General features: G+C 43.3%; 1 protein-coding gene across 2 annotated transcripts in view; it reads right to left on the bottom strand.

Moving 5' to 3' along the window:
• The window catches only part of LOC124757160, a 430,922-nt gene that overhangs the window by 400,807 nt on the left and 7,246 nt on the right, over positions 1-22,869 (bottom strand). The gene's annotated exons all lie outside the window — the stretch shown is intronic.

Genomic DNA, 22,869 nt, shown 5'->3' with positions numbered 1-22,869 from the left:
TCATAACTTTCTGAACAGCATGGCGGAGAGATGGTATGACATGGGCATACAAAAACTGCCACAGCGTCTACAAAAATGCATCGACAAAATGGTTCAAATGGCTCTGAGCACTACGGGACTTAACATCTGTGGTCATCAGTCCCCTAGAACTTAGAACTGCTTAAATCTAACTAACCTAAGGACATCACACACATCCATGCCCGAGGCAGGACTCGAACCTGCGACCGTAGCGGTCGCGCGGTTCCAGACTGAAGCACCTAGAACCGCTCAGCCACGCCGGCCGGCCGCATCGACAGAAATGGTGATTATGTCGAAAAATAGCTAAATGTTCAAGCTGTAAACGAATGTAAACTATTGTAGAAATAAACATGTCTATGTAATTACAAAAAAAAAAAAAAAAAAATAGGAGACCTTATTTTTGGGATTACCCTCGTAGCCGGCCGAAGTGGCCGTGCGGTTCTAGGCGCTGCAGTTTGGAACCGCGAGACCGCTACGGTCGCAGGTTCGAATCCTGCCACGGGCATGGGTATGTGTGATGTCCTTAGTTAGGTTTAACTAGTTCTAAGTTCTAGGGGACTAATGATCTCAGAAGTTGAGTCCCATAGTGCTCAGAGCCATTTGAACCACTTTACCCTCGTACATGGAATCAGCCTATAAAGGGGCAGTGGAGAAATTGAACTCTTTACAAAGGCGAAACCACCCCGCATGTTCTTTAATCTTAATGCAACCCTTATTGCCCATCGCAATTTTTGCCGCCGTACTAGCGTGGATTACTGACCTCGGCTACTGAGTTAGAAACAACGTTAATGCCACACAATATTTTTAAAACCAAAAAATCCAAGAACCTCAGATGCGAACGCGAATAGTCAGTCTCCGTGAAGCGTCATGAGTACCAGAACAGCGGAACAGTCTCTTTAGCCGCTTCAGAGCCAGTGACATTTAGCAGAAACAAAATAAATCCTAATCGCTAGACGAAGGTCGTGAAATGCAGCTGCCAGACGCAGATTCGCGGCTCGGGCACTAAAAATACGGCGGTATCGGGCGGGCTGCCGCCGTCTGGTGGTCAGTATCGGCTGCAGAGGAGGCGAACCGTGAAACAGCGCCGGGGTGACCTCCCACGCCGCGACCGCCCGAGTCCAACCGGGCCAAGGCTCCTCCGCAGACCGCCCGACGGGAAATACCACTTCCAACAGTCTGCAGTTCCACGAACCGCTTCTCTTGTCGTCTCGTGCCAGGCACAAACCGAAACCCACACACTTTCATTATGCAAGTTTCCTAGTGGAGACTCTGCTCCCTCAATACGTCGCAGAAGCTGCGGAATTCTATTACCCTACACTTAACAAGATGGTACGTCCTTATATCCAAAAACTGTTACGCATAAGTACTTTCAGATTGAGCAATCTGAAGAGAAATGGGCATTCGTCTGTGAAAATGGGACACTCGCGTGGAGCTACAGTAATTTCTTCCTATTTTACGACATTCCAAAACGGGCCATTAGGACAGTTGACAGGTTTCAATTCATTTGCGTAATAGTGGGAAAATTCAGTTTACAAAGGACACTTACAAATTACGTCTGCGTTCGATCTTAGAATATTGCGGAAGTATGGGACCCGTATCAAATATGGGGGTCGGACAAAAAACGTGGAAACACAGCAGGAAATACACTACTGGCCCTTAAAACTGCTACACCAAGAAGAAATACAAATGATAAACGGGTATTCATTGGACAAATATACTATATTAGAACTGATATGTGATTACATTTTCACGCAATTTGGGCGGATATATCCTGAGAAATCAGTACCCAGAACACCCACCTCTGGCCGTAATAACGGCCTTGATACGCCTGGGCATTGAGTCAAACAGACCTTGAATGGCGTGTACAGGTACAGCTGCCCATGCTGCTTCAACACGTTACCACAGTTCATCAGTAGTAGTTGACCAGACGTTTTCAGTTGGTGAGAGATCTGCAGAATGTACTGGCCAGGGCAGCAGTCGAACATTTTCTGTATCCTGAAAGGCCCGTGCAGGACCTGCAACATGCGGTCGTGCATTTTCCTGCTGAAATGTAGGGTTTCGCAGGGATCGAATGAAGGGTAGAGCCACGGGTTGTAACACAGCTAAAATGTAACGTCCACTGTTCAAAGTGCCGTCAATGCGAACAACAGGTGACCGAGACGTGTAACCAATGGCACCCCATACCATCACGCCGGGTGATACGCCAGTATGGCGATGACGAATACACGCTTCCAATGTGCGTTCATCGCGATGTCGCCAAACACGGATGCGACCATCATGATGCTGTAAACAGAAACTGGATTCATCCTAAAAAAAATTACGTTTTGCCATTCGTGCACCTGGGTTCTTCGTTGAGTACACCATCGCAGGCGCTCCTGTCTGTGATGCAGCGTCAAGGGTAACCGCAGCCATGGTCTCTGAGCTGATAGTCCACGCTGCTGCGAACGTCGTCGAACTGTTCGTGCAGATGGTTGCTGTCTTGCAAACGTCCCCATCTGTTGACTCAGGGATCGAGACGTGGCTGCACGCTCCGATACAACCATGCGAATAAGATGCCTGTCATCTCGACTGCTAGTATCTCGACTGCTAGTGATAAAAGGCCTTTGGGATCCAGCACGGCGTTCCGTATTACCCTCCTGAACCCAGCGATTCCATATTCTGCTAACAGTCATTGGATCTCGACCAACGCGAGCAGCAATTTTGCGATACGATTAACCGCAATCGCGATAGGCTACAATCCGACCTTTATCAAAGTCGGAAATGTGATGGTGCATTTCTTCTCCTTACACAAGGCATCACAACGTTTCACCAGGCAATGCCGGTCAACTGCTGTTTGTGTATGAGAAATCGGTTGGAAACTTTGCTCATGTCAGCACGTTGTAGGTGTCGCCACTGGCGCCAACCTTGTGTGAATGCTTTGAAAAGCTAATCATTTGCACATCACAGCGTCTTCTTCCTGTTGGTTAAATTCCGCGTCTGTAGCATGTCATCTTCGTGGTGTAGCAATTTTAATGGCCAGTAGTGTACGTGCTTGAATGTAAACGCAGATACTATAACCCGTTCACCGTAAGACTATACCTGATAAAGACATTGCATAATGTATTCTTGCGCGTTTGCTGGAACCTCACTGGATTTCCGTTTCACGTGAGACTGCAGCCAAGCCTTCTCAAGTACTGTCAAGTACGATAATAAGGGTACGTTTTGTGTTCTGCTTTACTTGCACATCGACTTAGCGATAATACGGGACAACAGCTTTACCGGCGCATTTAACTTGGACAGCACTGGCCGTTGAGCTGGTACAGTTACGCCGCTTTCACACTATACGGTTTTGACCGTACGGCAAAAAGCCGTACGGCTGTAGGTGTGAAGAAATGTATGGCGCCTTTCACATTATACGGCGACGGCAAAATGCCGCTGCCGTGCCGTGCTGCAGCCGTGTCTTGCCACTACAACAGACGGTCGCCGTACGGCAAGTTCGACAACAGTGGCCTACGTGACTAAGTGCATGCTTTCACACTGGACGGTTTTGAGCCGTACGGCGTCGACTAGTTCGTTGTAGTGTCGTTTTATTCATTTGTGTTTATTCTTGTTTACTGAAAAGTGTAGAAGAATGGATGAAATTGATACTGAACTTTTGATAACCTTGGTGGAAGTAAGACCTGTTCTGTGGGACAAAACTCTAGATGCGTATAGAGATCGTATTGCTACAAAGAATGCTTGGCGGGAAGTTTGCGTAGCACTGAAGCAAGATTTTGATGAGATGGAAGACAAAGATAAAAATGCGTTTGGTAAGTATTTATTTAATATATTAATATTACATTTAATACGTTTTAAACAGTTTTTATTTAACGTTATAAATTTTATTCTAAAAGTAAATCGTTTGTTTATAAGTAAATTACTGCTACCAGTCACGTTTTTTTTGTTTTGTTTATATTTTGCACGACGCGTTTCGGGAAATAATTCCCATCCTTAAGTGCGTTTTTCTCTAAGTTTTCATCATGTGTGGTGTCTTTTTATGTGTCAGGTCTTGCATTCTGTTTTCTTTACTGTAATTTATAAGAGAAACACGCACAAGACCTCACAAATAAAAAAACACTACACATAATGAAAACTTAGAGAAAAAAACGCACTTGAAGATCGGAATTATTTCCCGAAACGCGTCGTACAAAATATAAACAAAACGATTAAAAACGTGAGTGGTAGCAGTAATTTATTTATAAAGAAAACTATTTACTATACAGTCGCAGGCTTTCACAAACAATCTACAAAAAGGAAAAGGCTTGTTAATTTATATCTTTGACATCTGCCATGACACGCTTCCAGCATTTGTCATAAAATATTTACAAAGAGTGTTCCTTATGGCGTTGGCTGTCAGTCCTCCTCTTATGTTGGCATCTTGGGCTAAGTCTTCCAAACCAGTGAAGGATGTGGTGTCTTCAATTATAAATCCATCTCTCTGACGTACAAAATTGTGTAAAACAATGCAAGCTTTAACCATTTTTACTGCAAAATCTGGATGAACATTTAAAGGTCGGTGAAACAACCGCCACTTATTGGTGAGGATGCCAAAAGCACATTCCACATACCTCCTTGCTCTGCACAAACGGTAATTAAATACACGTTTCTCAACTGTCAAGTTTGTTCCCCCAAAAGGCCGGAGCAAATGCGTGTGTAGGCCAAATGCTGCGTCTCCCACGAAGAAGTAGGGTACTTTTGGACCTTCCGTACCAGGCAGACATTGGACGTCTGGAAATTCCAGGGAATTACTTTCTATTGACTTCCATAAACTGGACCGTCTGAACACTGAAGAGTCACAGTCTTTGCCATAACTTCCTACGTCGACATAAATGAACCTGTAGTTGGAATCCGCTACAGCCATCAGAACCACAGAAAAGTATTCTTTGTAATTGAAGTACATTGATCCGCTATTAAATGGGGCAGTAAGACGGATATGTTTTCCATCCACCGCTCCTAAGCAGTGGGGGAAATTAGCAGTACGTTCAAATCCAGCCGCTATTGATTCCCATACCTCTTTGGTCGGTCTTTGTATACATTCTTCCCGCAGTGATGACCAAATTGCTGTGCATACATCATTAACCACTTTACTTGCTGTAGAAATCCCAATTCTGTACTGGAAATGTAAGTCAGTGAAGGAACAACCGCTTGCCAGATACCTGAACAAAACGAAAAAAAATCAGTGACATTTAGTTTGCAGTGGACATTTTTTGTTACAGTTTTGCTTTTTTCTATACAAAATTAAAATGTTTTCATACAGTTTTGTTTTCTTTTGATGTAGGTATAGAAGTAATACGGAGGTGGACCAATCTACGAGACTCCTTTGTGAAGTCAAACATAAAAATTCAAGCTGCGAAAAAAAGTGGCTCAGCAGCAAAGAAAATGAAAAAGTATGTATATTCTGATCAGCTGCAGTTTCTAAAAAAGCTGTATGATGCTCGAGAGACGGAGGACAGTTTTCAATCGGAACGCACCGCCAGACTGGAAGAAGATATAGAAACGCAGGGCTCCGTCGAAAATACTGAGAATGTTTCTGGGCCATTTGATACAGCACCCACACAACAAACATCCAAAAGCGAGTGCCATACAAACAGAAAACATAGAAAACCTGATGCAATCGAAATGAAAATATTACGAGCTCTGGAAGAAGACAAACCTTGCAGCAAAATGTCATTTTTACTTAGTCTGAAGCCTCATCTGGAAAAATTTGATGAACAGGATTATCTTCAGTTTCAGATGGGAGTCCTCAAAGTTATAGAAAATATATATGAAAGGAGAAATATATTGACAGCTCAACCTCCTCCATTTACCCATTACACACCTCCCATGCCCTATAATAATAGATTTCAAGCTTATTCTTATTCACCTATGGAAAATGCTGCTCCAATATCCTCTTACCATACGCATCAGATTCGTCCTCCTCCAGCTGCACCAAACCCAACTACTTTTCTCGAACAACCATTACAGACTTCTCAAGGTCGCAGTTCTTATCAACGAATTAATAAAGTGCCACCACCATACCCTTCGCCTTCCACAAGTAGCCATGAAGGCCCACCATCAACAACGCAGTTCTACAACGTTTTTGCAGAGAGCCTGTCGCCACAAAGTGACAGTACAGTCAGTCCTGCTACAAACTCTTTGGTTTCAACTGCTGATATTGATATTGACTTTTCTACTTCATAATCTGAGCGTAATAAAAATGTAAAACACAAATAAATAAGTAAATAAACAGAACTAGTTTTTATGTATTAAATTACCTTAACGTGATAGCCAGCATTTGAACAGGTTGGATGCAATTGCGGAATTGTGTGTTTTGTCGTTGTAACACATCCTTTAGTTTTCTATGTAATTCGTCAAACGAGGTAATAGACATTCGGAAATAGTTAAAGAATTTATTTCCGTCGTTCCTCAAATCTTCAAAGAGTGTATAAAATAAACCCACTTCGTCTCTTCTCTGGTTAATGGGGTGTACCCACAAAAGACGACCTTTTCTTTTGCGGCGACGATGAAGCAACCACAAAGCAACAACTCGTTTACGGTTCATCTTGATACACACATTAAGCAAACTGAATAGACACCAACAACTGGTCACGTCAAAAAGCCGTGTAATGTGAAAGCAACACAGGCACGGCTAAAACTCGTACGGCTTTTTGCCGTACGGTCAAAACCGTATAGTGTGAAAGCGGCGTTAGCCTGCAGTGGCGTGACCAGCTGCAGTTCACACGTAAAAAGAGACGAGCAGAGGAGCAATACAGCAGCGAATGTCATTTAATTTTTAAGCAAAATGAAATAACACACTGCAAATCTCCCTCAATAAGCTCCTTAGAAGACTAGACGAAAACCGCAACACGTCATCGTTTTTAGCTAACGTGCTATTGTAATTAAAAACAAGAATGATGAAAATTCCTGACATAACCACAGGGTAATTTTTCTGTATAAGCTGTGTGTAACGTAAGAGATTATTGAAGGATTTTACCGTATAGTTAAGTACTGAAGCCACTGAAGGTATTACTTACAGTCAGTCGACTGGTAATCTCTTAGCTCCTTCCTTATCTGAAACAGAGAAAGTGTCACCTGCTACGCTGTTAACAAGCCTGTCATCAACAGAACCCACAAAGCCAACCAGACACAGCATTCTCACTTCTTCTGTTCTGACGACCGTTCTATATCCCGCCAGCGTTCGGCAGTGACTTGTGAAAAAGCAGTTCCAGTACGTCTCGCAGCTTAACAGTCTTGTTACTTCTCGGGCCAGATCATGCAGCCTGGCTCCAGATCTGTTGGGTTCATATTGTAACGGTACAGTAGCAAATGTCAAAATGCGGCGTTCCTACGATGTGTTCGATGCTGTGAAAATGATTGTTTTTCATGTTTCTACTATACGTATCTACGTCTGTGGTATAAAACGAAGGACATAGTCCAAACAAAGAGGATTTGGTTTTTCATTTTTGCTTTAAAAATTAAATTGTTATGATTTCTCAATTTCAACAACTTTTATGAATAGTCTTTCATTAAACATCGATAATTAAGAATTTGTATTGGAAATGGAAACAGGAATTTCGCGTCCAATACGTAATTAGAAACAACAGGCCGTGCATTATTCATAAATAATGGTATTAGTTTTATAATTACGAGATGTAGGTATTTCAAATTGAACGAGAGAAAGAAAATGACGCCACGTGGTTTTGAACCACAGCACGAACAACCACATTGGTTTCGCAGTCCATCGTGCTACCGACTGCACTACACCTTCAATGCATACTTGTGAACTGGATTATATACAACAGTGAGAATACTTCGAAGCCGATTATCTTCGTAAATTGATGAAAAAAATTAAGAGTAGTGTACAAGAATTTTGAAATAAAAAGTACGTAGCTAAAACGAGATTAAGAAAAACGTTGATGGCTGTTAATGCATTTGAATATCTTAAAGTTCTATTTAACATAACTTAGTAGTAAGATATCTAAAACATAAGTAGGATCTACTTCCAAGATCGTAACAACACGAGTGTACGTATGCTGCGGCTTCTGACCAATCATTACGTTTGTTTACATCAGGTTTGTTCTTATGCTGAATGAATCATAGTCAAGCTTGCAGGCTGCGTTGATGTGTTTGACTATGAACGGCACCTTAGCACTGCCCTCAATACGTTGCGCGTATCGGTCGTGGCCGGAACAGTGTTCTTTGTAATTTCGAGTGGATTATGTCCGAACTAAGTGTATTCACACGCGAGAAAATTGTTTGTGGTCGTGTGGTGGGTGCTATCGTAATCAACTGAGCCGAAGTGTATGGTGTTTCTAGAGGTACCGTATCGAATATTTATACCACACACAGAGAAAGCGTCAAGTCACAATACGGACGGAAGTGCGTGTTGAGTGATCGCGACAGACAGTAATTCAACAGGACTGCGACAAAAAATAAGAGGACGTCAGCTGCATATGTCACTGCAGAACTGAATGTTGTTCTCGCACACCTGTCAGCAGCAAAACAACACGACGGGAACTCCACAAACTGGCAACTGCAGGGCTCGCTGCAGTTCTAAAATCATACATCAGTGATGCAAATGTCCATAACAGGGAAAGTGATGCCAAAGCCATAAGACGTAGACTGTGGACCGATGGAAAAAAGTCATTTGGACAGATAGTCTTGTTTCACACTCTTTCCAACTTCTGGCCTGTTTTCCGTCCCAAGAGTGAAATATGACGGGGGTTCAGGAATGATGTGGGCAGTATTCCATGGGTAACATGCTCATTCTGGGAGGTCGCACTGCTGCCGAAGATTATGTGACTATTTTGGGTCATCAGGTCCATCCCATGATACAACGTTTATTCCCCAATGGCGATGCCGTGTTCCAAGAAACAAGACGCCTGTTCACGCAGCTTGCATCCTCCAGCACTGGTTTGTGAGCACGGGTATGAATTGTCTCGCCTCCCATGACTATCACAGTCTCGAGATATATTCTTGACATGGGCAGTCTGGGGGCGATCTTGGCTTGTGAAGTTTCCTTCAGTTACCAGTCGCCAGATCTCAATATACTCTGAAGTAAGGGAGTATTATCGCTCTCCACCTCCGCCATTGTTACCTGAAATTGCCACTATTTTGTAGGAAGACTGATCTACAGTTCCCCTGAAAATAATACAGGACGAGTACTTATTCATTCCGCAACGAGTGAAAGCTGCTTTGGATGCCACCTAGTGCCCTACACCGTATTAGGCATGGTAAAGTTGTGTGCTTTTGGTGTTTCCATATTTTTGTCGACGCCCTGTACGATTTACAGAGGATGTTTAACGTACACAAAAAAGAGCGGCATCGATAGTCCCAGATTTTTTTGCCTTACGAGACAGAGCAAGGCAATATTACAAAAAACCTGATTTTGGCTGACTTTTGAAGACAGATGCGAATTATCCCACGCAGGCCTACTAACAAAACTTTGAGAACCAATATTGAGGGAAGAATCCACAGGTATTCTTCGGCCACCAGCGTATCGCTCTCCTATGGACTGTAATAGCAAAATTAATTACAGCAAGCACAGTAGCGTTTAAGCTCGCATTCTTCCCGCGCACCTTACGCGGCTAGAAAGGGAATAAATCCCAACATGTGGCACCATGTTAAATCCCCTCTGCCATGCACTTCAAAGTGGTCTGCACAGCATTATGAAGTTCCGTTAGATTTTAATTCACCCTCTTTCGTCGTGGACTACAAGGTTTTACAATTTATGAACTGCTAGTTCTTATCCACGTTTCCTCTATTTCTTACTGTCACATCGTAGTAAACTACAGTTCCCATGAAATACTAAAATGTAAACTTTCACGGCCGGAAATATCACGTCCATTATAATTATCCGGGCTGTTATGCCGTGGTCGGTTGATGAATTCTGTGGTGATTCCCACAGAATCAACCAAAAGGAGGAGGGCGTCAAATTAAACGGTATATGGATGCCGGTGTTAAAGAAGATGTGTACCACTCGTCCACTACTGGGTGATGGCAACGGCGATCGACGGCGACGGACAGCGGCCAATTGCATTGATGTTTTCAAAACACGTGACGTCACGCCGCGGCGCGGGGGCGCGCGGACACGGAATTTAGCGGCAGTCACTAGCGAGCCAGTGGGTGTGTTGGACCTTCCATCAAGCTACGGACCCCCTTGAAGATGTCTCCCGCAGTCGGAGACGAAACGTTGGGAATCACCACAGAATTCATCAACCGACCACGGCATAACAGCCCGGATAATTATAATGGACAGTTCCTACGAAAATAATATTCCATAATGACAGTAAATAGAGTAGACCGTTGCACTGGTAAAAGAATTCTAAACTGGATGAACGGGTGGCTATTTGGATCCGTTTGTTTTCTGTTCTATTGATCAAGTATTGCTTCGTTTTCGTCTCCGTCGTTAATCCCTGTCCACATGACTCTAAATCACAAATGAAGTCGTGCCATACGAATATCTGGGAGCGATATCTCATACATTCAGCAGCAGATTATGATAGAGTTTCATTCACTATTACATTCACTAGTGGAATGAAATTGCGATGCCGGCCGGAGTGGCCGAGCGGTTCTAGGCGCTACAGTCTGGCACCGCGCGACCGCTACGGTCGCAGGTTCGAATCCTGCCTCGGGCATGGATGTGTGTGATGTCCTTAGGTTAGCCAGGTTTAAGTAGTTCTAAGTTCTAGGGGACTGATGATCTCAGATGTTAAGTCTCATAGTGCTCAGAGCCCTTTGAATCATTTTTTTAAATTGCGATTTGTGCTCAAAACAGATGTTTGTACAGCACCTGTAATGCCTAAACTACAACAATGTTCGAGTATATACGGGTTGTAATGAAAATGTGCGGCACAAATTGAAGAACACATTCCTCATATGTAGACGAAGGAGTTATGTTACATGAACATGGGTGTTGCAACTCATTTTCTCCACTTCATTACTCATGGGAAACACACAAGAACAGAACGCACCAGTATACAACATGCAACTCTTTCTCACAGATGTTCAATATGCCCCTTGTGGGCATTGGTACATGCATCAATATGCCGTTGTAGTGAATCTCTGGGGCTCTGAAGTATTTCTGGAGCATTGCGTACGGTTTCGCAGCCTTCCATAATACGGGTATGGAGACTCTGGACATCTCGTAAAGGGTTAGGTACACAATTACTTTAACATGCAAAACGAATAAAGAGTCCAGTGGGTTTAGGTCTGGAGAGCGTAGAGGCCAGGCAACTGGTCCATCTCTACCGATCCATCTCTCACCGAATCCGGTATTTAGAAGCCGACGGACATGAAAAGTAAAATGAGGAGGTGCTCCATCGTGCATGAAGTACATGTTTTGTCGCACAGCTAAAGATTTGTCTGCTAACAGATCAGGTAGAGTATTCTCTACGAAATTATAACGTTGTCCACTGAGCCTGGTTGGAAGAAAGTAAGGCCCTACCAGTCACCAAAAATGCTGGCCCAAACACTGAAAATCTTTGTTGATGACTTTCTTCAACAGTTGCGTAGGGACTGAGGTCCGTCCGACATGGCGATTGTGAAATTTTATAGTCTAATCTCGTTGAAACTCGTTGGAGAAAATGAATTGTGACGTGGAAACAAAGCGTTTCCTTCATCTAGATGTGACGAATGTGTCCTGCAATTTGTGCCGCACATTTTTCTTACACCCTGTATACTCGTAACATCCAGATTATCTTCGACTTACAGAGGGTATAAAGTGTAGAGGACCCACAAGAACAGGCTCTTAGTTAACTCGAGGGATGGGCTCACTGCAAAATTGACGAATTGGAATAAGGTGCCTGATATCGACCAAAAACCTACTAGGAAAATCCAAAAACCTTTTTATACTTATAGTTTTCCTTCGCAATGCGAATGTTAAAGGCAACTGATAACAACTCGCATAGAGGTAAACAAACATACTATACGTGAGTGGAACGAAACAGAAATCTTAACACAGTGGTCAAAACATGTATAGTAGAGGTAGACGGAGGTGCCGTGTTAATATTGTGGCGAACGACCCACTGGTGTCCGCTTTCAGTACTGGTGGAAAAATGTACGTGAGTGGAATTGGACAATAAAGGGCAGTAGGTGAGACTACGTCAAGCTCTGGAACAACACCTTGCAGTTAAGCAAGTCAGTCTTACGTTTTCTACAGTGACTTATGATGCGAGTGCGTAGGATGATCTGGCATTTGATTAAGACAGGTCCTTTGGTGGCGTTCAAGAGAAATAGGCTATTTATCTGCAACAAATTCCATCATCTTCATTATTTTCATTTCAATAAACGTCCACTCAATAGAAACGAAATACGCTCAAGCTCCCGTCTAGCCATCTGTCTGATACAGCTAAATGTCTGACGCGTTATCCACGGGCCGGTGACGTCAAATGCAAACCAGTCTCAGTGCGTCTGTTTCGAGAACAAACTACCGCAATGGCAAACAGAAAAAACTGTTCATCAACATTACCTCCAGTCTAACAAGTCATACATCCACTGCTGTTTCTACATTTTTTTGCAGCACAACTCAGCACATGTCAACATCACGGCCTCCGTTGGAGAAAGTGGTTAACTACCAGGCTCGTGAAAATAATGACTATATTCACGCGTTACGTGCCTCTATGTTTTTCTTCATTTTCAGCACCTCTCTGTAGACTCATAGCGTTGCAACAACGACTGGCCAAAGCGTCCGTTAAGGCACCAGGGGGCGTTATGTCACCGCGCTTAGCAGAGATCACGCTACGTCCAGTAGGTCGTTACTCCGTCATCAGAGCTACGGCGCTCGTGCAGGGCTACTTAGCGCCTTTCCGGGTGGCTGTTTCCCATTATTGGGATGACGCAAACACATCTCTAGATAGCACCAACGGAGCACAGACGTGAGATCCGAACTTTCCCGTTTCTCCGGTGCTAACATAGTCAAACGATTATTCCAACTTTTCATTCGCAGAGTAGAAATAGCTCCTTTTTGAAAACGGCACGATACAGAATATAAAACAGTGAACTTATTTAATCTCTTGTTATCCATAATAAATCAAAAAACGGCTCCAAGCACTAACGGACTTAACATCTGAGGTCATCAGTCCCCTAGACTTAGAACTACTTAAACCTAACTAACCTATGGACATCACACACATCCATGACCGAGGCAGGATTCGAACCTGCTGTAGTAGCAGCGCAGTTTCTGACTGAAGCGCCTAGAACCGCTCGGCCACACCGACCGGCATTTATAAATCGATAATACTTGAATAACATTAGCACAGTCATCATATCTGTCGATTTGTTTACACAAGGGAAGCCAGGTAGCTTATGTTAACTCTCTCACCAGATCCACTCACCTGAACGGATCCACGCGCTCGTCTTGAATTTATTCCACAAACACAATACACGAACACTTTAAACAGAAAACACACAAAACAAACTTCACAGGATTCATGCTCGGATGGGAAACACGACACCACGCAAAAATTATGTGGCACGAATAAATCCAACCTAGCGCAGGCTAGATTCACAAAAATCAAAAGAACCACAATGTTTGGTTTCTGCAACGAAAGCGAGATAATATCAGTAGCATTGTAGCCTTTAAATATTATTTTGTTCAAGATCAAAATTACTTATGTAAAAGTCAGAGCGATATATTGTGTCTCTAATGACGATTCGAATACTGTAACTGAACACACGTGTTAAGCATTTCTTTTCCTAAACTATTTTCATTTAATTTTTTGGTTAGGAAGGTGAACCGTTCTTACGTCTGCTGTCTCTGCCTTCTGAATAATTTCCGACTTCTGTTGAAGTGAGAGCTCTTCTTTCATCAAGAAAGATGATTTGTAATTATTGAGACACTTTTTGCCGATATCACCGTAAGTTATGTCAAGGCATTGCGTACTAGACAACTGTTGCATTTCGACGTGTGCAGAAAATTTAGTATTGACAGATAATATAAAACTGTACTTTTCCTTCCCGTGTTGGTAAATTATGCAATTTTTTACCCTAAGAATATGGTTCAAGGGCGGTGGCGGAGTGTACATGCATCCGGAAGGAATCGAATTCGACAGTTGTCCCTGTTACCTAAATTGTGTATAAATTTTCTGTTTCAGTATGTTATGGCCGGCCGGGGTGACCGAGCGGTTCTAGGCGCTACAGTCTGGAACCGTGCGACCGCTACGGTCACAGGTTCGAATCCTGCCTCGGGCATGGATGTGTGTGATGTCCTTAGGTTAGTTAGGTTTAAGTAGTTCTAAGTTCCAGGGGACTGATGACCTCAAGTCCATAGTACTCAGAGCCATTTGAACCATTTGAAGCAGTACGTTATGAATCCTAGTGCGACGCCAGAGCCGCGAACAGTTATCTCTCGCATATTCGTTGAGGTGAGCGACTGGCTTGTAATAACCTAGACAGCACGTGGTCGCTCTCGTTTTGTCGTCGTTACTGATTAATGGTGTACTTCCTGGCGTTCAGCCGAATCTCTGTTTCCATTTCGCTCACAAAATTACGAAGAAAAACCCCGTCGTCCTATGGTGCACCTGAAGATGAAGAGTGTGTCAGTCGTCAAAAAACTGTGCATGAAACAGAAACAAAAATTCGAGTGATCACCTCGAAGCACAGGATTGACACAGACGTCGACACGTAACTACATTGAAGGAAAAAGTAAAAAAAAAAAGTCTAACAAATTCAATCGGTGTGCCGGATCGGTACTCAAAACCAGACATTTACTGTTCGCGGCATTGCTCTACAACTCTCCCCGTATTTCATGCTTCGAACCAGGCCATGAGACAGGACGATGTTGACTCGATTATTTTCTTCAGGTGGAATTCCACATCCTCATAGTCTCTGAAGGTCACTGTAAAGTTTCCACCCCAGTTGTTGCTTACACTTATTTGCTTTAGTGAAACTCCCACAATTGAACAAATTCGGACTAACTGGCCATTTTCAAGTGCAGTAGACACCAGCACGTCACAACATTACCGTGGTATTTAGCAGAGGACATATACAGATGGCAGTAGTATTTTGTTCACGAGATATAAAAGGGCAGTGAATTGACGGAGCTGTCATTTGTACTCAGGTCATTCATGTGAAAATGTTTCCCACGTGATTATGGCTGCACAATGGGAATTCACATTCTTTCAAGGCGGAATGATAGCTGGAGCTAGACGGATGGGACATTCTATCCCGGAAATCGTTATGGAATTCAGTATTTCAGGATCCGCACTCTCAAGAATGTGCAGTGAATACCAAATGTCAAGCGCTACCTCTCCCCATGCACAACGAAGTCGCCAAAGGACTTCACTTAACGACAGAGAGCAGCTGCGTTTGTGTACAGTTGTCAGAGCTAACACACAAGCTGCAGTGGGTGAAATAACCGCAGAAATGTGGGACGTATGACGAACGTATCCGTCAGGATCATGGGGCAAAGTCTGGCGTTAATGGACTATGGTCCGTGCAGCTCCCCCCCCCCCCCCCCCCCCCCCCCCCGTCGGAGGTTCGAATCCTCCCTCGGGCATGGGTGTGTGTGTTGTCCATAGCGTAAGTTAGGTGAAGTTGGATTAAGTAGTATGTAAGCCTAGGTACCGATGGTCTTAACAGTTTGGTCCTGTAAGATCTTACGAAAAATTTACAATTTTTTTTCATAACGGTGTGGGTTGTTTTCGGAAGAAACGACGTTTTGTCAACGGAGTGAGTGATTGATTATTTTGTAAATTTTTTTGTTTATTTATAGACGCAATCACATTCTTTTGACACAGTCATAACCGGTTTCAGCCATACAATGACCATCTTCAGATTCTATAACAATAGAAAAGAAAATTTATATTAGAACCTAAAAATAAGTGCAATATTTAACCAGGTTTAATAGTAATCTAACCGAATTTATGCGAAACACATATAGTTCATACCTAAAGGCGGCATACACTGAACACAGATTCATGCGTTGTAAAACTAGCTGTAAAATATAAAACACCGGTCTTATGTACATATAAAAATTTGTCAGATTTTGTTCCCCCTCTTTGCGCTAGATGCGCGCGTCATCTATAAGATAGTCTTTATTTTTCAAAAGCCTAAGAGATTACTAATAAGCCTGGTTAAATATTGCACTTATTTTTAGGTTTTAATATACATTTTCTTTTGTATTGTTATAGAATCTAAACATGGTCATTGTATGGCCGAAACCGGTTTTGACTATATAAGAATGTGACGGTGTGGGTTGTGTTTACGTGGTCCAACTGAACCGATCATTGACTGTAAATGGTTATTTTCGGTTACCTAGAAGCCATTTGTAGCCATTCATGGATGTCATGTTCTGAAACATGTCACCGGGCCACAACTGTTTGCGATGAATTTGACGAACATCTGGACAAGTCAAGCGAATGATTTAGCCACTCACATCGCTCGATATGAACACTTAAGGGGCATCGAACACTTATGGGACAAAACTGAGAAGTCAGTTCGTGCACAAAATTATGCAGCGGCGACACTTTCGCAGTTTTGGACGGCTACAGAGACAATAATGGCTCAATATTTTTTTGCAAGAGACTTTCAGCGACATGTTCAGTCCATCCCACGTCGAGTTACTCTACCAAGCCGGGCAAAAGAAGGTCCGACACGATATTAGGAGGTACTCTGTGATTTTTGTTACCTCGGCGTACGTGCTCGCTTTCGTTGATAAAAACCAGCTGTCACTTCTGTCCGCTGTCTGTTTTCCGGGCTGCCAGAACTGACAGCCGGTTTTTAACGACGAAAGCGAGCTCATGCAGTGACTTGAAACGAAGCAGCATGGTCGATGTCGACATTACTCCATTAAGCACACATTCTGTTTTTAGGTTTGACGCTTGCACATTGTGTGCTCACTCTCAGAACTGCTATGTCCTGTGTTAAATAATTGGATAATATTAATACATAATGGCACCGACAACACATGAAAGTAGTCTGTGAGGCCGAAACTGGTCAACCGTGTGAGTTTCAGTACGGTAAACACACGTAAGCAACAGCCAAGGTCTTTCACTTTTAACTCCGTCGCTGAAAGCATTGCCTGCAAAAGGTAGAGATCTGCTTTGAAACATTGATCCAGTAGATGGTTTTGATCTGTTAGGTGACAGAAACAATACAATATTTATATTCCAGTACACACGTTTAATCTCAGTAAAACTGAATACTATCGAAAGTAACTGCTGGAGACTGTAGGACATATTACTGGAACGTGAACCAACTAAAATGTAAAGTTGCAGGAACATTTTGAGAGTAAACGTAAAAAACGATTTACCATCGTTTTGACAGAAATGCGCCGAGAATTCTTTCCGCCGGCCCGGTATCCCGCACGATTACACAGGAGCGCCGAGGATTTTATTTACGGCCCGGCTGCAATAACTTTTCCTGCTCCTGACACGGCGCAGAACTTGCGCTTCGCACCCTCCGCCTCACACATCACTGAACTACCCACATGGCCGCTCCCCTGCTGCGCCACATTCCCCTGCCCTTGAACCCCCCCTCCAACACGCTCCCTTTCCTCTCGTACAAAACGCACAAACGCAGCCTGTGAATTGCTAAAGAGACTAGCAGTAATTACGGCTAAAACTGAGCCCTTCTCTGCTGCATTTTATCTGTTAGAGACCATAGAAAGATTCGCCCTCGGCGCTTATTAATTTCGTGACACAAGGGTCTCTTTCAGTCACAGCCCTTCCAGTGGGAAAAAAAGAGGTTACTGTAGACTTGAGAAGAGCTCGGATCTGTCAAAGACGGGGAGTGAAATCGGCCGTGATTTAATGAGAGCACGAAAATCTAAATATGGACGGCCAGACGTGGCGTTAAACCTCACGTTTCCCGAATGCAAGTCCAGAGCCTCATCGACGACGCCACTTCTCTCAGTAATATACGAGGCGTGTTTTTTAAGTAAGTATCGTTTTGAAACTAAAAAAAGACGTGCTAAGATATCTCAATAATTTTATTTTTACATGAAAGCCCGTATCTTAATCTATGCACGGACGCCATTACAGTCTGATTCTTCCTTGTTTACGTTGTGTACTGAGTGTTTAAGATGCCTCCGATAATCTTGAGTCCCGTCGACTGTGAAATACGGGCTGTTATTAGATTTCTTAGTGCTAAAGGCCTAAAAGCGATCGATATTCATCGCAGGCGAAAACATTATGAATGATGGAATGGTAAGAAAAGGGGTGAGAGCATTTAAAGATGGCCGCACAAATGTGCATGATGAACAACGGAGTGGGCTTTCTACGGTAGTTAATGAAAGTTTCGTGCAGGAAGTGGACAATAAGGTGAGAGAAAACACACGCTTTACGATTTACTCCTTGCGGAATGAATGGCTCTGAGCACTATGGGACTTAACTTCTGTGGTCATCAGTCCCCTATAACTTAGAACTACTTAAACCTAACTAAACTAAGAACATCACACACATCCATGCCCGAGGCAGGATTCGAACCTGCGACCGTAGCGGTCACGCGGTTCCAAACTGAAGCGCTTAGAACCGCACGGCCACTCCGGCCGGCTTGCGGAATGACTTTCCTAATGTTTCTCGTAGTGTTTTGTATGGCATTGTCACCGAGCACTTGAATTACCGAAAATTGTGCGCACGTTGGGTACCGAAAATGCTGACTGATGTGCACAAAACCAAGCGTTTAGAAGTGCATTGACTTTCCTTGAGCGGTACCACAACGACGGTGATGAATTCTTAAGCCAAATTCTTACAGGCGATGAAACATCGGTGGCCTACGTCACACCAGAATCAAAGCAACAGTCCATGGAAGTTGAGCAAGGGCATCGTTTTGCTGCAAGACAATGCCCGTCCGCATTTGGCGTGTCAGACCAAAGATCTCATCACATCTTTTCGATGGGAAACTCTAGATCATCCTCCGTACAGCCCCCAGAAATCTTGCGCCCGGTGACTAGCATCTGTTCCTGCACTTGAAGAAACAGCTGGGCGGTCAGCGTCTTCAAGACGATGACGAAGTCAAAACAGTGGTTAACAAGTCAAGCAGCAGACTTCTATGAGGAGGGTATTCAAAAACTGGTACAACGTTATGACAAGTGCCTCAATATTGACGGAAATTATGTAGAAAAGTAAATTACGGTGCAGGCTTTCATGTAAAAATAAAATTATTGAGATATCTTTGCACGTCTTTTTTAATTTCAAAACGGTACTTACTTAAAAAACACGCCTCGTATTCCAGTAATCGTCACTACGCAATATGCTTGTCGCTCATGGAGAACGCAACACGGCAGTAGTCACCGTGCTTTTCACTACAATCTGTCCAGAAAACATTAAATCTCTTTCTAAAGAGAACAATCTGCATCTCAAGGCTACGGTTCTTCAGAGCACATTTCAAATAAATCTTCATACAGCGCTTCCATAATGTCACATTCTTTGTTCATAGTTTAAAACAAGTGTAGTGATGCGGTGGCGTTTGAGCTGAAGGGATCCAATACAGTGCGTACGTCGTGCCATGCAAAACGATTAGACGGAGTGGCGTTATCCTTCCGATTAGGAGAATGTGCTGCAACGTTATGTGACAAATCGCAAATATCTTTGCAGTATCTCATGGTGGAAGAACTTTTTGTGGTGACCCGTATTTTAAATGCGAGCTCCAATGACGGGGACAGCACACTGTCTTAATCTCATTTGCACCTTCGTAACAAGAATAACCGTGTTTACATCAAACACGCATACCCGTTCTACTCGTCTGCTGCAAGGAGTCCAATCGTCAATCACAACTCGTCAGAATAGTCGCTGAGTAGTAATATCCAGTTCCACAGCTAACCTTTGGGAAAATCCTTCCACTTCTGTTTTACGACTTTCACCTTTAATCATGCCAATGAGTCACCGCTCGGACTGAGGTAACACAACGGGAGTGCAGGCAAAAATATGGAAACACTTCTATCAAACTTTTTAGGCTTTTTATTCATTTGTTAAGTATTCAACAAGAATAACTCTACTACCATCACTAAATACGGAATTTCTAAAATAGGAGATTATGTGATTGACTAATAAGATGTTTTTATATAATACCATCAAAATTCAGCGACTTCAAATGCAAGTACCACGCTGAAATTGTTGATATTTACTTAACTCTACGTAGTTTGTTGCAAGCAATCTATTACGAGCATGGTAGGCACTATTCTGGGCTGTTCATCACTTTTTTTTAATTTCAGCATCCCTCCTTCGACATCACAGTGAAAACCACTTATAAATTTAGAAGGCGAACTTGGTTGTAATCAGAGAACTAGCCGAAGCAATGTGAAGCACTTGGATCAACACGTCAGCTTCAGAGTGATATGTACCTTATTTTGGGTACTCTCGTAAATATTGCAATACTACAGCAACGTTATAGATGTTAATGACCAATAATGCCTGCTAACCGCTTACAATATCGCGCGTTGAGTGGTAACAAACAGACAGCTCTAGTGTTTCAATTTAACAAGCAAGACGTGTTCGATACTAGATTGTTGCAATTCGCCAATGAAGCGATGTAGGAGCAGCTTATGCCGTGAAAGGTTGAAAGTCAATGTAGAATTGATATGCCGTCGAATGGCACTAACGATTTATGGTTGCAATCCTTGTTGAGCGGTATAAAATTGAGAAAAGGGCGAACCTGAAATAGATTTCCGATTCCGAATGGCACCATTTGTTTCTGTATTGGCCGGAAGTAATATATTTCCGTTGTTTCATTCTGGCGCGAGATTATACTCGGAGACCGCGGATTCCGTCGATAAAAGACCGGAGGCTGTTCCGGGTTATTTTCTGAGCGTTTTGGCATAAGGGACCCGTTGTCTCCAATGGCCGTTACACTGCAGTTGCATTTCGTTTGATTTACTGCCCCATTTATACTGGTATAGGTACTACACTGAAAATATCTGCACAAAGCTCCAAATACCGACAGTGCGAAATGTGTGATTTGTTTGGAAACAAACTTGTTCCATTCACTCATTGTACTTACTGCTGAGAACAGCAATGCCCCACTTCACCCTTCGCCCGCAAGCTTCGGTGGCGGTCGGTTCTGTCTCGGATTTGTTTATCTGATAGTGTTAGTTGTAAGCTAACAGTGATACAGAGCAGTTAACTGTTACGCATCTCATGTGTGGGGTCACTGAATGTAACGGAAGAGCAGCAAGACTCTTATGTTGAGTTGTTTCCATACCGGCGGCAACTGTGTTTCACTTGCGTTCTTCTGCATATTTCACGTGAGTTTATGTGACTACATGTTATAGGCTATGTCACTGTTGCGAAGGAATAAATCATAGTTGCGCTAATGGTTAAAAGTCTAGATCGGGGCCAGTGAGGTACTTAGATGTCCCTGCAGCAATATTGCCGGCAATCGACATGAGGAAATGAAAAGATTGAAGAGAACGAAAGGGGGCGTGTCAGCTGCTCGTTATATGCAACCACTATGAGCAGCTGGCGGACGACGTATTTCGGAGCAAGTGGGGAAGGAATATTGTTACACTCTTACTTTAATATAGGTATGAAATGTATTATGTATTCAGAAAAAACAGCGATCGTATTCGGAAGAGTTAACTTAATTGCTCGAGGAACATCAGCTTTAGAACGACTTTCATCACAGAGGTAACTTACGTCACTTTCGCGGTTGAGTTCTTGCAAACAATGATTCCCGTATCGTATCTTCCGTTAGTAAAATGTCATTCCTCCGAGCCATTTTCACATAAATGAACTTCGCACTCAACGATAGAACAGTTACAGAATGTGTACTCCAGGGTCACAATGACTCTTCAAAATCAATTTCTGTTAAATTAATTAACTTTGAACGCCCATCATCTAACAGGCCTCACTCAATGCTGAATTTACAATGGTGGCAGTGGGTTGTTAATGTGCAGTGGCGCACGCACAGTAACAAACAAAAAATTGCAGGATCAGAGTGTACACTTCAAGGGTTAAAGTATTAAAATAAGTTCGAACCTGAATTTCAATTTCGGCGCTAGAAATAGAGTCTCTCGCTGATACGTGAAAATATCACCAAACAGGGTAAGCGAAACTGACAAGTTGACAACGTACAGAACACTGACGTGACGAGCGCTGGCCCCGATCTAGATTTTAGCCTCTTACTGTGCTGTGGCGAGCCACTAACGACCACCGGACCTCATACCAAAATACTCAGAAAATATCTCTGAACAGTCTCTGAAAACATTTCGTTGGAGTCCTGGTTCACTCTGCAGACCTCAAGGGCGGTACACTGTTGCAATCATGCATCGCATGCATGCATCTACGCGTTCATTTACATGATTACTCTGCAATTCTCAAATAAGTGCCTGGCAGAGGTTCATCGAACCACCTTCAAGCTATTTCTCTTCCGTTCCGCCGGCCCGAGTGGCCGAGCGGTTCTAGGCGCTACAGTCTGGAACTGAGCGATCGCTACGGTCTCAGGTTCGAATCCTGCCTCGGGCATGGATGTGTGTGATGTCCTTAGGTTAGTTAGGTTTAAGTAGTTCTAAGTTGGAGGGGACTGATGACCTCAGACGTTAAGTCCCATAGTGCTCAGACCCATTTTTTTCTTCCGTTCCATCTCGAACAGCGCGCGGGCAAAACAAACATTTAAATATTTCTGGTCGCTCTTTGATTTCTCTTATTTATGATGAACATTCGTCCCTATGCAGGTGGGCGCCAACATATTTTCACACTCTGAGGACAAAGTTCGTGACTGCAATTTCATATGATCCTGCCGCAACGAAATATGCCTCTGTATTAATGACTGCCAACCCAATACATATATCATATATGTGGCTCTCTCTCCCCTGTTTCGCGATAATATTCAACGACCTGTCCTTTGAACTTTTTCGATGTCCTGTATCGATCCTATCTGATGGGGGTCCCACACCGCACAGCAATCCCCCAAAAGAGC

This window comes from Schistocerca piceifrons, chromosome 1 (assembly GCF_021461385.2).
Source record: "Schistocerca piceifrons isolate TAMUIC-IGC-003096 chromosome 1, iqSchPice1.1, whole genome shotgun sequence".
In the NCBI taxonomy this organism is placed as follows: Eukaryota; Metazoa; Arthropoda; class Insecta; order Orthoptera; family Acrididae; genus Schistocerca; species Schistocerca piceifrons.
Note: the sequence above shows the minus strand (reverse complement) of the source record. Positions and strands in the feature narration are given on the sequence as shown.